A 6,655-nucleotide genomic window follows, 5' to 3' on the forward strand; every position below is an offset into this window, starting at 1 on the left:
AGATGCAAGGAAACAGTGTCTAGAAATATACATTAACTAAGCAAGAAGGGCCACAGTTATACTTAAGAAGGTAATGAAGGTGCAGTTTTCTGTATTTTTCAGAAACAAAATGGTATGACACTAAATCATATAATATATGTCAATATTTTCATATCTCTATAATCAATATACTCATCTAGAAATAGTTTTTATTTCCTTCAAATTGTGATAAATAAAATAATCACTAATTTTAATATCTTTAGAGTAATATATGCCCTTGGAATAAAGACATTTTTATTTATGATATGTAGGAGAAAAGAGCCTTCAGAGAGAGGGTATGTCATATTATTGAATATAAAAATAAAAATTCAAAGGTATCAATAGATTTTACAATTCAAAGAGGGAAAACTACTGAAGCTAGAATAAGGAATAACACAACAATTTGGGTTCATGGTACTGGGATATCTTGAGTTTAACTTTGGGACATACTGCATTGTAAACAAAGTCTTATGGGTCATTTTAAAGTGAGTGGATTCTAGTTATAATTGTCTGCATGGTTGGTGTTGGAAAATAACTGGTCCTAAAATTTTAGATTCCATACATAATGCTAAAGCAAGTTCTGACATTATATAAATAATATTTTGACAAGGAAGACTCATCTAATAAATCTGATTCCTGAAAATTAGTCATAGTTGGTGAAAACAAAGTAAGAGCTAATGGTTTTATTAATATATATATATATATATATATATATATATATATATATATATATATATATATATATACTGCAACTATCATTCAACTGCTTTGTGATTTCTGGAGCCATTACTCTTTTGCGTAAAGAACAATCTGGGAAGATATTTGCCTATTCATAAAATAATAATTGAGCACAGTGGTACCACACTTAGAATCTCAGCTAGAAGGAAGGTTGATGCTGGAGAATCCCAAGTTCAAAATGAGCCTCAGAAACACAGAAAGACTCTGATTCAAAAAATTAAATTAAATTTAAAAATAAGGGCTGGGAATAAAGCTCCGTTGCACAATGCCTAAAGTTCAAATCACAGTATAAAAAAATGGGAAAGCAAACAAATAGCAGAGCATTTAATGAAAATCTGCTAAATTTGGGAATATTGACAAGAACTTGCTGTTTCACTGGAGGAGCACATTTCAGAACATGATATAATACAGGGTTCTCAGGATATTTTTAGAGAACAGCTTTGTATACTCCAAAATATAAAAACTCCAAGTCTATGGAATAATATTAAAGATAACATAGAAATCCAATAATGAGAAAAATGGACTAAAATAAAGAAGAACATGGAAGAAACTTGGGTGAAAATTGCATTGTAAATTGGCGATATTAGTGCTGTTCACTTTCGTCCCAGCAGATATTTTCATTCTCTTTCATATAAATGTATTTCAAAGTACAAAAATTATGTAATATTTTCCAATAATTTCATAAAATTTGGTTAATATTAAAGGTCATTTAAATAAATAATTTGTTATATTTAGAAATAACACTTTTACAGAGTTAAAATTTCTTCTAATCTAAATATAGGAAATTAAAAAGTATTTAGAAATACATTGAAAGATATTTTGTAAATTCTTAAATGAGGTTTTAAGAAATAATATATTCATTTAATTATTCTATTTAATCTCTCTTGAGACCTCAAATTATAATCACTTATTGGTGTTTTCATCTTACCTTTCAAGATTATATTTTAAAATTTTCATTGTAAAGAAATATAAACTTGCAATAGTTTATGATCATTTATCTTGAGTTATAATATTTTCACATGTCATTTATAGTATGCTATATATAATATGTGATTACATGTTCTTATGTTCTTTCTGAATAATTCTTGGTTTCAAAATTTCAACATATTTTTCACTTGAATTTTGAATATTAAATTTTAATATACCAAAAAGTATAAATAGCATGGCATAGCTATTTATCTCATTTAGCTATTGACATCTTTCTAAAACAGTTTATTCTTTTCTAGTCCCATGATTTTAAACAATTTTAATTTAAATATTTTGTATTAATGCAATTTATTATTATCCTCATAGGTAAAATAAAATTTTATTAAATGAATGTAATTGCCTAAATAGATAATAATTTATGTTTCTTGTTAAATATGAATATGAATTATATTATTTTATCATTTTACTCAAACTTAAAACAATAACATGTCCTTATTTAATCAATACAGTAAAATTTCAGAAATATCTGTATTAGTTGAAAACTGTTCCCTTAAAAAAAAGAAATGAGTATTAGTTAATATGCTGAATATTTCCTCAAGTTGTTAATGCATGAATTGAATTGGACATTAGAATCAATTTTAAATTTTATAACCCAATATTTATTGTTTTGTTCTGGGTATGAGTTGGGTATCTTGTTTTTACACTTTCTTGTTAAATTTTATGTTACATAAATAATATCTTTTAAAGTATATTCTAAGTGATAATATCCTGTAAATTTAATTAATTTAGTGATTTTGACATCACTTTAATTGGTTTAGAACTATTAACTTGTAACATTTATTATATTTTTTAATTATAATGTAGTTTGAATTTTTACAATTTATTTACTTATTCTAATTTGTTAAATGCAGAATGCATTTCAATTCATAGTACACTTATAGAACACAGTTTTTCATGCCTCTGGTTGTACACAAAGTAGTGTCATACCATTTGTGTCTTCATACATTTACTTGGGGTAATGATGTCCATCTCATTCCACCATCTTTCCTATACCTCTGCTCCCTACTTTTCACTCTTTCCCCCTTTGACATATCTAAAATTCTTCCATTTCTCTGATGCCCACCCTCCTATTTCTGTTATGAATCAGCGTCCTCATATGAGAGAAAGCACTCGACATTCGTTTTTTTGGGATTGGCTTACTTCACATAACATAATATTCTCCAACTCCATCCATTTACCTGCAAATGCCATAATTTTATTCTGTTTTATGCTAAGTAATATTCCATTGTGTATATATACCACATTTTCTATATCCATTCATCTACTGAAGGGCATCTAGGTTGGTTCCACAATTTAGCTATTGTGAATTGTGCTGCTATAAACATTGATGTGGCTGCATTACTATAATATGCTATTTTTAAAGGCTTCTGGATATGAACCAAGAGTGGGATAGCTTGGACAAGTGGTGGTTCCATTCCAAGATTTCCAAGGAATCTCCATATTGCTTTCCATATTGGCTGCACGAATTTTTAGTCCCACCAGCAATGCAGGAGTGTGCCTCTCTCCCCACATCCTTACCAACTCTTGTGGTTTGTATTCTTAATAGCTGCCATTTTTATGGGAGTGAGATGTAATCTTACAATACTTCTGATTTGCATTTCTCTAATTGCTAGCGATGTTGAACTTTTTAAAATATATTTATTGATTGATTGCATAGCATCTTCTGAGAAGTGTCTGTTCAGGTCCTTGGCCCATTTATTTATTGGGTTGTTTGGTTTTTTGGTGTTTAGCTTTTTGTGTTCTTTATATACCCTAGAGACTAGTGCTCTATCTGATGTGCAAGTGGTAAAAATTTGCTCCCAAGGTGTAGGTTCTCTATTCACTTTAGTAATTGATTCTTTTACTGAGAAGCTTTTGAGTTTTAATCCATCCCATTTATTGATTCTTGATTTTATTTCTTGAGCTATATGAGTCTTATTAAGGAATTTGAGCCTAATCCAACATGATGAAGATTTGGGCCTAATTTTTCTTCTGTAAGGCACAGGGTCTCTGGTTTCATTACTAGTCCTTGATCCACTTCTAGTTGAGTTTTGGACATTGTGAGAGATAGAAGATTAATTTCATTGTGTTGTATATGGATTTCCAGTTTTCTCAGCACCATTTGTTGAAAAAACTATCCTTTTTCCAATATATGTTTTTGGCACCTTTGTCTAATATGAGATAACTGTATTTGTGTGAGTTTGTCTCTGTGTCCTATATGTACTATTCATCAATAAGTCTATTTTGGAGCCAATATCATGCTGATTTTGTCACCATGGCACTGTAGTATAGTTTAAGATCTGGTATAGTGATGCCACCAGCTTCACTCTTCCTGCTAAGGATTGATTTAGCTCTTCTGGTTGCTTACTTTTCCAGATGAATTTCATGACTGCTTTTTACTATTTCTATGAGCTATGTCATTGGGATTTTAATTGGAATTGCAATAAATCAGTATAGTGCTTTTTGTAGTATGGTCATTTTGACAATATTAATTCTGCCTGTCCAAGAGCAAGGGAGATTTTTCCATCTTTAAGGTCTTCTTTAATTTCTTTCTTTAGCATTCTGTAATTTTTATTGTAGAGGTCTTTCACCTCTTTGGTAAAGTTGATTCCCAACTTTTTTTTTTTTTGAGGCTATTGTAAATGTGATAGATATCCTAGTTTTTCTTTCAGAGTATTTGTCACTGATATACAGAAATGCTTTTGATTTATGGGTATTCATTTTATATCCTCTAACTTTGATGAATTCATTTTATTAGTTCTAGAATTTTTTCTGGTGGAATTTTTTGGATGTTCTAGGTATAAAATCATATTGTCAGCAAAGAGTGATAACTTGATTTCTTCTTTTCCTATCCGTATCCCTTTAAATTCTCTCACCAGTCTAATTGCTCTGGCTAGAGTTTCAAGAGCTATGTTAAATAGAAGTGGTGAAAGAGGTCTTCTCTGTCTTGTTCCAGTTTTTAGAGGGAATGCTTTCAATTTTCCTCCATTTAGAATGATGTTGGCCTGGGGCTTAGTATAGATAGCTTTTACAATGTTGAGATATGTTCCTGTTATCCCTAGTTTTTCTAATGTTTTGTCTAATGCTTTCTCTGCATCTATTTAGATGATTATATAATTCTTATCTTTAAATCTGTTGATGTGATGAATTACATTTATTGATTTCTGTATGTTGAACCATACTTACATTCCTGGGATAAACCCCATTTGAACATGGTGTGGTGCATGATCATTTTGAATTGTTTTATATTCGATTTGGCAGAATGTTATTGAGAATTTTTGCATCTATGTTCATTAGAAATTTGTCAATGTCTTTGATATTTTCTATTTTATTGGAGTACAAATTTTCCAAAAAATTTCTAATTATCTTCTGTATTGCTTTAGTGTTCATTGTGATATTTCTGTTTTCATCACAGATGTTAGTAATTTTAGTTTTCTCCCTTCTTTTCTTCATTAGCATGGGTAAAGATTTTTCAATTTTATTTATCTTTTTTAAAGAACCAACTTTTTGTTTTGTCAATTTTTAAAATTGTTTCTTTTGTTTCATTTTAATTGATTTCACATCTGATTTTAATTATTTCCCGTCTTCCACTGTTTTTGGCTTTGATTTGTTCTTCTTTTTCTAGGGCTTTTGAGATGTAATATTAGGACATTTATTTGTTGACATTTTCTTCTTTTAAGGAATGAACTACATGCAAATCACCTTTCCTCTTACTATTGCCTTCATAGTGTCCCAGGTATTTCATTATGTTGTTTCAGTGTTCTCATTTACATCTAGGAAATTTTTAATCTCCTTTTGATGTCTTTTGCAACATGTTGTTCATTCAATAGCATATCATTAGTCCCCAGGTGTTGGAGTAGCTTCTATTTTTTATTTTATTATTGATTTCTAATTTCATTCCATTGCAATCTGACAGAATTCAGGGTAGTTCCTCTATTATTTTTTGGATTTGCTAAGAGTTGTGATGTGCCATAATATATGGTCTATTTTAGAGAAGGATCTTTGTGATTCTGAGAAGAAAATGTATACACTCATTGATAGATGAAATAGTCTAAATGTGTGTTATTTATTGAATTATTGAGTTCTATACTTTCTTTGTTTAGCTGTTGTTTGGAGGATCTATCCCGTGGTGTAAGAGGTGTGTTAAAGTCACCCAGAATTATTGTGTTGTTGTCAATTTGACTGTTGACCTTGAGAAGAGTTTGTTTGATGAATGTAGACATTCCAAAGTTTGGGGCATATATATTTATTATTGTTACATCTTGTTGCTGTATGGTTCCCTTGAGCAGTGTAAAATGCCCTTCTTTATCCATTTTGATTAAATTTGTTTTGAAGTCCATTTTTTTTTTTTTTTTTGATATGAGGATGGAAACCACTGCTTATTTCCACAGTCCATGTGTGTGGTATTTTTTTCCCCCAACCTTTTACCTTTAGTTGTGGATGTGTTTTCCTATGAGTTGAGTCTCTTAAAGGAAGCATATTGTTGGGTCTTTTTTTAAAAAAATCCAATCTGTCAGTCTATGTCTTTTGGTGAGATTAGGCCATTATCATTTAGGGTGAACATTGAGACATGATTTGTATTGCTAGTCATATTTGTTTATTTTTGGTATTTAACTTGACTTAGTTTCTCCTTTGATTAGTATTTCCTTAAGTGTAATGCCTCTCTTTTATGATTTTCATTGTTGGTTTTTGTTTCCTCCTCATGGAATATTTTGCTGAAGATGTTCTGTAATGCACGCTTTCTAGATGTAATTTTTTTAAACTTTTGTTTATCATAGAAGGTTTTTATTTTATCATCAAATCTAAACTTTAATTTTGCTGGATATAAGCATTTTTGTTAGCATATATTATTTTTCATACCTTGATATATGTTGTTTCAGGATATTCTAGCTTTCAGTGTCTGTGTTGAAAAATCTGCCATTATCCTAACTGG

This window comes from Marmota monax, unplaced genomic scaffold, assembly GCF_021218885.2.
Source record: "Marmota monax isolate L192 unplaced genomic scaffold, Marmota_monax_Labrador192_F-V1.1 WCK01_AAM20220418_F8-fsc00016, whole genome shotgun sequence".
Taxonomy (NCBI): domain Eukaryota; kingdom Metazoa; phylum Chordata; class Mammalia; order Rodentia; family Sciuridae; genus Marmota; species Marmota monax.